The sequence below is a fragment of the Magnolia sinica genome, chromosome 2 (genome assembly GCF_029962835.1).
Source record: "Magnolia sinica isolate HGM2019 chromosome 2, MsV1, whole genome shotgun sequence".
Classification (NCBI taxonomy): domain Eukaryota; kingdom Viridiplantae; phylum Streptophyta; class Magnoliopsida; order Magnoliales; family Magnoliaceae; genus Magnolia; species Magnolia sinica.
In genome coordinates, this window is record NC_080574.1 from 11001302 (window position 1) to 11011348 (window position 10047).

The 10047-nt window shown below is 41.2% G+C and overlaps 1 non-coding gene across 1 annotated transcript; it reads left to right on the forward strand.

Annotated features, from left to right (window-relative positions):
- The first annotated feature begins 9542 nt into the window (after positions 1-9542).
- Positions 9543-9648, forward strand: LOC131238260 (small nucleolar RNA R71). Its single transcript, XR_009167666.1, has one exon. It is a non-coding gene; the product is annotated as a small nucleolar RNA R71 (small nucleolar RNA).
- The last annotated feature ends 399 nt before the right edge of the window (positions 9649-10047 follow it).

Genomic DNA, 10047 nt, shown 5'->3' on the forward strand with positions numbered 1-10047 from the left:
GCAGTAATTAAAAACCAGAAATTGTGACCGCACATTGGTTTTCAGGTTTAGGAATTATAAAGAAATAATTAAAATAATATATGTTTAGAATCTTATTGTACTAGCAATTATTTTCAAAAATCTGGTAATTAGTATTCTATTTAAACTCCATACAATTCGAATTGAAGAAAGTGAAGAATAAAAAAAAAACATGAAATCATTTTTTTAATCTACAAATCACATGGTTGAGAAAATTTTTGACGAGAAAACTCTACTTTCTTTAATAGGACGAGAATCTAAGAATTCCTTAGAAAGGAATTAAAGATTGTGAGGTTACAAAAATATAACAAATCTTAGCTTTTAAAATATTCCCTCAGGTCCTGTTTGGTTGTCACTTAAAAATGAGTAATTCTCATTTTACTTTATATTAGTTACGTATTAACAATCATAATTTATATAAATTCTGTGCTATAAGATTATTTTTAATCTTTATCAAAATTTCTAATGCATAATTAATATTAACTAAATAAGATTGGATTCATTTTTAAGTGACAACCAAACACAACCTAAAGCTATTATTTTTAATCCTTATTAAAATCTCTAATGCATAATCACTATTAAGTAAAATATGATTGACTCATTTTTAAGTGGCAACCAAACAGGACCTAAAGCTATGGTTGGGTACCTACTATTGCGGTTTTTGTTAAGATTGTAGACTATGTAGTTGTGCATAACTTATATGGATAGTAATGAATGTAGTTACAATATGGTTTGCAGGTGGTTTGGGGGTGATTATGCGTAGTCATAGGGATTATTCTCTCCTTAAAAGGGGGCAAGAACACCCTATCATTATGTTGAAGTGATAAAGTCCCTTGATATACATTGATACACCACACTCTGACAGCTTAAGCTTTTGGAGTAAATGGTTGTTTGACATTGTATTAGAGCGGAAGGTCCTACGTTCAAATATCGAGAGCAGCAAATATGCCTTGCTAATATATTATTTTCCCATGAGGGGTTTAGGAAAAATCAGATCTGGCCCAGGGACTAAGAAATCAAGCCCAGCTTATTTATGGTGTGAGTGTCCCTCCACCCTTATTAGTATGTTCCCGTGCGGTTTCTTTTCCTATTAACATCCCCACAATCTTTAAGGATACAAAATTGTACAATGTGATTAGTGTGGAAAGTTTGAGAAGTGGTTCCATGCAATCATGACTATGCCTAGTCATGTTGGGGCATGATGATACATGCATATAAGTCTAGGTGCCATGTGGCTGATTGAATAAGTCCAAGAAGCTTTTGAGTTTTCCTGAATTGTTGCTAGTGTGGTTACTATTTTTTAGTGAGTTTATTAAAGGTTAGAGTAGAAGAGGCTAATGGTTGCTATGTCGTAGGTGTTCACTCCCAAGTATAGGGTTGTGATGTAGTAATAAACTCGGTAAGACCGAGGTCGAATCCACAGGGACTGATACCTATACGTTATCTGAAACCAAGTAGAACTAGAACTAGACTAAGATGTGATTTAAACCTAAGAGAATTTAAGAAATAATTGTGGAATAATTATCTAAGACTTTAAGTAATTCAAGGGAAGGAAAACTAGGGATTCAGAGGATCCACTCGTAGAGATCAGGGAGATCTTTTGCCTGCATCAGGAATCGTGGAGATCAAACTGGACTTACTTGATCTGGTTTTCAAGAGATGAAAGGTGTATGAATTAGAATGGATTCCATCACCAAACCTTGCCCAGGAGACAAAGCAAACAACAGAATTAATCTAATTACCAATCAATCAACATGCCATGAAAGTTAGGCAGAGTACCGTCATCCGACCATGCCCATGAGACGATGGTGAACAATAGGGCTTCCTGACTTCATAAACATGAAAAGGAGAAAAGGAACATGCTCAAAGCTATCACAGACCCATTGTAATTGCAGTCACAATAGACCATTAAAAACTACAAACATTCCCTTAACAATTAAACCATAATCAAGTTCAATTCACGATTAAATAGTTAACCCAGCAATCAGAGTCTCCCATCTCACTACAAGCTTCACCTCTTAGCCCTAGCTAAGAGGTTTAGCCCGTCATGATGCGGGCTAAATTCTAATTAAAAGAAAAAGAAGAAGAAAAAGAAGAAGGAACAAAAAAACAAAGCAAGGAAATAAAGTAAAAGAAAAAAACTTCTCTCTCTTCTCCTTGTCTTCCCGTATCTCATCAAAGAACTCCTCCCATGCACAGCAGCAGCAGCAGCCCCGTTTTCTTCTCCCAAACGAAAACTCCTCAGCAGCACATTCAGCAGCCCCTACCGCAGACCGTCCTTCCTTTCTTCCCGTTTCTTTCCAACCAAAGATGAACTCTCACAAAACTACCTTGGTTCTCTCTCTTCTCTTTCTTTTATAAGCAGAGAAGATGGTGGGGAGGTCGGTTGCAGGGAACCGACCTTGCTTACGCTGAGAAAAATCGGAATTTCTTACGCACAGCAGCGTTTTCTGTCGCAGCAAAACCGCGAGACCGGTTTGTGTTTGGATGAGATGTGGACCAGCATGCGATCACGTCCGGGCATTCCGTCAACTTGGGAAGGGTCTAAATTTCCCTCCCAACAGTTTGGACGGTGTCGATCTTTCAACCAATCACCTCCAAGATCATTCAATGGGCCGTAAAAGCCGGGGCAGCGTCCGGAACTTGCGGACGCTGGCTTTGCGCTGTGCTGGACCTTGAGGGAGCCACTCTCGGTGATCTTCCAGTGAATCAGCGTCGATAATTAGATTCATAAGGTCTACTTAGGCCAATCTTTCAAATTCGAAGTGGATCCGAGCTTTAGGTAGACCACACCACTAATCAACGTAGCAGAAGCATCCAGTCTTTGCATTCTTAATCGTTTACATAGTTGCAAGGAATTGATCAGGCTTTGGTCGATTTCTAGGCCCACTCCTGATGGTCGGTCCGGATTCTACCGTTGGTGTACGGTGGTGGCCCACAAAGGAAAACCGCAGGCTCTGTTTCGTAATAGAAACAGAACTTATGTTTTTGAAGATGAGACGTCAGGGAGAGTCTTGCCATGCAAGTTTAGTGCAAAAAGTGTAGTACGTACTGTATGATGATTATGAGAAATCCACACCATCCATCTTGTTCCCCATTTCATTTGAGCCGTGGGGCCGAAGTTAAAGAGTATCCGGACAGCGGGTGGGCCCCAAATCAGGGTTTTATGTACTGATCTATTAGTTCTGCCACTTTCACGAGGATCCAATGGCTGAAATTTGACGTGTACGGTTAATTTATGGTCCCAATCCCATGTATGAAGTTTCGAGCCAATCGGATGGTGGGAGCGCTGTGATCTTGCATTCTGCTTAACTTTCAGGCCATTTGAGCTTCAGTTTCTCGATTTTCGCGGACCCCTGGTATATAATTTCGTCGCTCTTGGTCTTCTGGAGTCTGTCCCCTGCTTTAGTGTCATCAGATCGGTAAATCCATGCTTTTTAGTGTCCTTTCCCAGTCCAAGCTCATGAAGACGCCCTGCATCACAAATTCAATTAAATTAGGCTATTAAACGGTGTCATGCTTGTAAATCCATGCAATAAATGGGTCTGATATGCAATATTTGACCCTCAACACAACCCCCAACCAGCATTTTGCTAGTCCCGAGCAAAGTATGCGAAAAATAAGTTGAGAATTACAGGAGAATTTCTATGAACTCGAGTGATTTTGGAAAACAATCTAGATATTCAGAATTCAACAATTCATGAATGTTGGGCCTTACTCTCTCCTAGACTCAAACACACGATAAACTTCATTCAAAGTATTAGTCCCTTAATTAGAAATAATCCTAAACATTGAGTTCCACAGATGTAAAGTGTAATCCCAACTTTCAACATTAATATTCATTTCTTTATTTCAGGATATCGTTAGTAATCAACAAGAGAATTCATAATAACCAAAGCTTGCCTCAAAGATCATCTTTTCATTCCTTCAGTTTTTTTTTTTTTTTTTTTTTAAAGAAAACAAAGAAGGGGAATGAAGTCCACACTTATAGGGAGCAAACCTATAGTGAAGATTCTTTGCCTAACCTTTTTCAACGGTATCTCTTCCTTTTTATTGATCTTGACGGGCAATTGTTCAAGTTGGTTCCTTCTATGCTTACTGATCACCAAATTAACCCATCAGTTTCAAACTGAAATCTTAATGTGTAAGCGAGATGTGACATGTGAAATCATGACTCAATCAATGTTTACAACTTCTAATCATGGATTAATAATTAAACTTAACTGTGAAATCTAACGAGCAACTGAATCCAAGAGCAGTAAATCACCAACATTCCATATCCTGTAATTCTAAATCAAAGATGGTCGTCTAATCACTTTGAATTCACCAGAAAGTCCAGAAAAAATTTGATTATGTAACCTAATCTCCCACCCCCAACTTAAAAGCTACATTGTCCTCAATGTAAAGGATATGAGTATGAAATGCGCATAGGACAACAAAAGTAAAGAAAGAGTGAAGGGAAGATAGTACCTGGATGATGAATCGTGAGAGACTTTCCAAGAGATCGCAGCATGGAATCCGGTCGGCACGAGAGAGAAAGTGACACAGAACTAACAAAAATAAAATCCTACCTATACCACTTTCGCAGGTGCTCACGATTGCATTTAGCGTATGCAACAAGCCTTTAAACCCCTAGGTTGCCCCTAGTGGACGAGTTGTAGTCTCGTGAGGGTTTGCAGCAATGCTACCCACAAACATTGAACTAATGAATGAGAAAAAAGTGAAATGGAATGAAAAGATGGGTTGCCTCCCAGGAGCACTAAGTTTAACGTCTTCAGCCAGACAAAAGCAACTACCATAATCCTATGAAAGCGATAAACCTACCTATACCTCCATCGGACTAGGAGATCAGTCCTGGTAAACAGGATCATCAGAGGCATGGACATGTCCTCTGAATCAAATTTCTCGACAAATGGCTTTAAACGATGTCCATTTACTTTAAACTCCTTGCCATTGTCGGGATCTCTTATCTCCGGCCCCATGAGGATAAGCGAATAACAATGTAAGGGCCGGTCAACGAGATCGAAGCTTACCGGAAAGAGATGTAACTGAGAAATATATAAGAGGACTTTCTGACTTGGTGTGAATGATTTTCAAAGAATGTGTTGGTCATAAAACATCTTCATCTTACCCTTGTAAATTCTCACATTCTCGTATGCATCATTTTGGATTTCTTCGAGTTCATTCAATTGAAGTTTGCGAGCGAGCTAGCGTTGTCTAGATTGAAATTTAAAATTTTGATCGCCCAATAGGCTCTATGTTCCAACTCCACAAGCAAGTGGCAAGCCTTCCCATAGACAAGTCTAAAGGGAGACATTCCAATAGGAGTTTTAAATGCAGATACGGTATGCCCATAAGGCATCGGTCAATCGGATTGACCAATCCTTACGATCCGGGTTAACCGTTTTCTCCAAAATGTGTTTAATCTCCCTATTGGAAAATCTCAGCTTGTCCACTTGTCTGCGGATGGTATGGGGTGCTTACCTTATGAGAGATACCGTATTTCTTCATTAAGCTCTCGAATGGTCTATTACAAAAGTGTGAGCCCCCATCACTAATGATGGCTCGAGGCGTTCCAAATCGAGAAAGGATGTTCTCTTTAGAATTTAATGACCGTGCGATGGTCATTCTTTCGACACGGAATCGCTTCGACCCATTTAGTGACATAATCCACGGCGAGCAAAATATACTGATTTCCAAACGATTGGGGAATGGTCCCATGAAATCGATGCCCCAAAGAATCAAATGCTTCAATGATAAGAATGGGATTCAAAGGCATCATATTTCGACGGACAATGCTCCCAATTTCGACAACGCTCACAAGCTTTGCAAAACTCATGAGTGTCCCGAACATAGTGGGCCAAGAAAAGCCACATCAGAATCTTGGCCGTGGTCTTTTTAGCAGAAAAGTGACCACCACAGCCTCGAGTGACAGAAGGAGATGACGCCCGATGCTCATCGCCTGGTACACATCTCCTTAGAATTTGGTCCGGGCAATATTTAAATAAGTAAGGATCATCCAGAAAAGTTGCGCACCTCGGTGAAAAATTTCTTCTTATCTTGCGAGTCCCCATTGTGTCGGTATGGCACCTGTAGCAAGATAATTAGCAATATCGGAACCAAGGTGAATGGGAGACTCAAATTGTTCATCGGGGAACATGTCATTGATATGGGTCGCCTCAAGGGACTCGAGGTATTAAGGCGAGAAAGGTGATCGGCCACTACGTTCTCTACTCCCTTTTTATCTTTAATTTCCAAATCAAATTCTTGAAGTAGAAGGATCCACGTATCAAGCGGGCTTAGAATCATTCTTAGAAAGAAGATACTTAAGTGCCGCATGATCTCGTGTAGATAATGATCTTGGATCCGATCAAGTAGGACCTAAATTTGTCCAAGGCGAACACTACGGCTAAGAGTTCCTTTTCCGTAGTCGAGTAGTTCACTTGGGCGGGATTCAGAGTCCTACTTGTGTAGTAAATGACGTAGGGCTTCTTATCTTTTCTCTGGCCTAGGACCGCCCCAAGAGCATAATCAGAAGCATCGCACATAAGCTCAAAAGGAAGGCTCCAGTCGGGTGGCTGCATGATAGGTGCAGTGGTTAACGTGCCCTTAAGCTTGGTGAAAGCTTCCTGGCATTGCTCAGTCCACTCGTACGGAGCATCCTTTTGAAGAAGAGTGCATAAAGGACGAGAGAGGAGACTAAAGTCCTTTATGAATCGCCTGTAAAATCCTGCGTGTCCTAAGAAGGATCGCACGTCTCTGATATTCTTGGGTGGAGGTAGGTTAGAGATAAGATCAATTTTTGCCTTATCTACCTCGATTCCCTTGGACGAGATGATATGCCCAAGGACAATTCCTTTCTGAACCATGAAATGGCACTTCTCCCAATTAAGTACCAAGTTCTTTTCTTCACATCTTTTCAGCACACATTTAAGACTTTCCAAGCACTTGCTGAAAGATGGACCGTAAACAGAGAAATCGTCCATGAAGACCTCCAGATATTGCCCTACCATATCAGAAAAGATATTAAGCATACATCGCTGAAAAGTGGCAGGGGCATTACATAGTCCGAATGGCATCCTTCGATAGGCAAAGGTGTCGTAGGGACATGTAAATGTGGTCTTTTCCTGGTCTTCAGGGGCTATCTCTATCTCGTTGTAGCCTGAATACCCATCAAGGAAACTGTAATAGGAATGACCGGCTAACCTTTCCAGGATCTGATCAATGAATGGTAAAGGAAAGTGGTCTTTCCTCGTGAGGGTCTTCAACTTCCTGTAGTCAATGCACATTCTCCAACTAGTAGTGACTCTAGTTGGCACGAGTTCATTATTAGCATTGGCCACGATGGTGATTAGGACTTCTTAGGGACCACTTGAGTTGGACTCACCCATTGACTATCGGATATAGGGTATATAATACCCACATCCAATAGTTTAAGAACCTCGGCCTTAACCACTTCCTTCATGTTGGGGTTTAGTCTACGTTGTGGTTGCCGAGCGGTTTTTGCATTATCCTCAAGATTTATGTGGTGAGTACAAATCGAGGGATCGATTCCTTTGAGGTCCGCTATCGTCCATCCCAGGGCTCCTTTATGCTCAATGAGAGTAGATATAAGCATACTCTCCTGTTCTTTCTCCAGGTGGGCAGAGATCACCACCGGGTATGTCTTATCTTGACCCAAATATGCATATTTCAAATCAGAGGGCAAAGGTTTTAGGTCAAGCTTCGGCGGCTTGAGGTTAGACGGTAGAGGCACTACATCAGTTTGTGGTAATTCTTCAAATTGTGGCCTCCATCGGTTAACTTCAAGTACCGGTGCAGTATCAAGCAAGGCGCACGTCTCCCTAATCATGTCATCATCAAAATCATGGGAGTGGGCCAGGCACGTCTCTAGATGGTCGGAGGATAAGGTCAGAGGTATCGTATCTTCCACGAAAGAGTCAATCATGTTAATGTCGTGGAAATCGTCATCATCCTCTGAGTTGCTGCCGTTATTAAAAAAAATGTTTGACTCCAATGTCAAATTTCCAAAAGACATAGTCATGATACCATTCCTACAATTGATAATTGCATTTGACGTGGCAAGGAATGGGCGACCAAGAATGACGGGAATCTGAGTGCTCATGTTATTGATGGGTTCGGTGTCCAGGATGATAAAGTCTACAGGGTAGTAAAATCTATCAACTTGGACCAACACATCCTCAATTATCCCTCTTGGTACACGAACAGAGCGATCAGCAAGTTGTAGTGTGGTTAGGGTGGGTTTTAATTCACCCAAACCTAACTGTTTGTATACCGAGTAGGGAATCAGATTGACGCTCGCTCCTAAGTCAAGAAGTGCGTGATCAATTCGATGGTTCCCGATTACACATGATATGGTTGGGCTACCGGGATCCTTGAATTTCTGCGGCACGTCTTGCTTCAGGATGGCACTCACTTTCTCAGTCAAGAAGATTTTCTTTTGAATAATTTTCCGTCGCTTGGTCGTGCATAAGTCTTTTAGGAATTTGGCATATGAAGGTATCTGTTTAACGACATCAAGTAGAGGAATGTTGACTTTCACAATAATCAACACCTCTAGGATATCCTGAGAGTTAGAGAGAGGTTTTGGTGAAACCAACCGTTGGGGGAATGGAGCAACTGGCTTCTCTAAAAGTTCCGGTTCCACTTTTTGTGGGGCATCACTGGATCCATCATTGTTGTCCTCTTTTGGTTCTTGAGGCTTTTCGGGCCTAACCGGAAGAGTTTTATCAATGATCTTCCCACTCCTAAGAGTGGTGATGGATTTAGCATGTCCCATCTGATTTGAAGAGCTGGGATCATTATTCTCGTACTGCGGTTTAGGATTGGGGAGAGGTTGTGCAGGAAGCATCCCCTTTTCTATAACCGTCATACGAGAATCTATCTTTTGCATAAAATCTGTGATTCCCCGCATTGCCTGAGCCAGCTCTTGTATGGGATTTTGAACCGGTTCCTCTTGAGGTTTCACTTGATTTGGATTTTGATTGAAGAAACCTGGAGGAGTCGCCGTTTGTCCATTCCTCCAACTAAAGTTTGGATGATTTTTCCAGCCAGGATTGTATGTGTTGGAAAAAGGTCTTTGATAGTTATTTACGGTATTGGCTTGTTCATTCAACACTCCTCGAAAGGCAGGTATTGTAGGACAGTTTTCAGTTGTGTGAATGTTGCAATCACAGATGCCGCAAACAATTTCATCGACCTTATCCTTCTTTCCTTCCATGGCCTCAACTTTCCTTATGAGCGTAGTCACTTTACACTTGAGATCATCCTCTTCTTTCAAGAGGTATAATCCACCTTTCTCCTTTAATTGAGTCGGCCTAGACGTGGTGTTCGACTTTGGGTAATAGTCCCAAGATTGTGTTTTTCAGCCAAACTTATCGAGGTAGTCCCATACCTCGTCGATATCTTTATTAATGAACTCTCCATTACACATTGTCTCGACCATTTGGCGCATGGAAGATGTCACTCCATCATAGAAAAAATTTGTAATGCGCCACGTTTCAAATCCGTGTTGTGGGCATGAACTGACTAAATCTTTGAACCTTTCCCAACATTGGAAGAATGTTTCATCTTCCTTTTGGGCAAAGTTCATGATTGCTTTCTGAGGGTAATCATTTTATGATGTGGGAAGAATTTTTTTATGAATTCCCTCTGCATGTCGTTCCATGTGCCAATGGATCTAGGACGCAGTGAATGTAACCACGTCTTAGCTTTCTCTTTCAAGGAAAAAGGAAAGAGTTTCAGCCTAATTTATCCTCAGATACATTAGGAAAACATAATGTAGCTATTATCTCATCGAACTCTTTCAAATGTAAATATGGACTTTCAGATTCAAGTCCATGGAATTTGGGAAGGAGTTGGATAACTCCTGGCTTGATGTCCATCTGTCCTGTGTTTTCAGGAAAAATCATGCATGAGGGCATACTCACTCCCGCCGGTTGCAAAAAATCTCGTAAAGTACGAGGCGGGGGTGCCTGTTGCACCTCATTCTCATCTTGGGTATCCTCC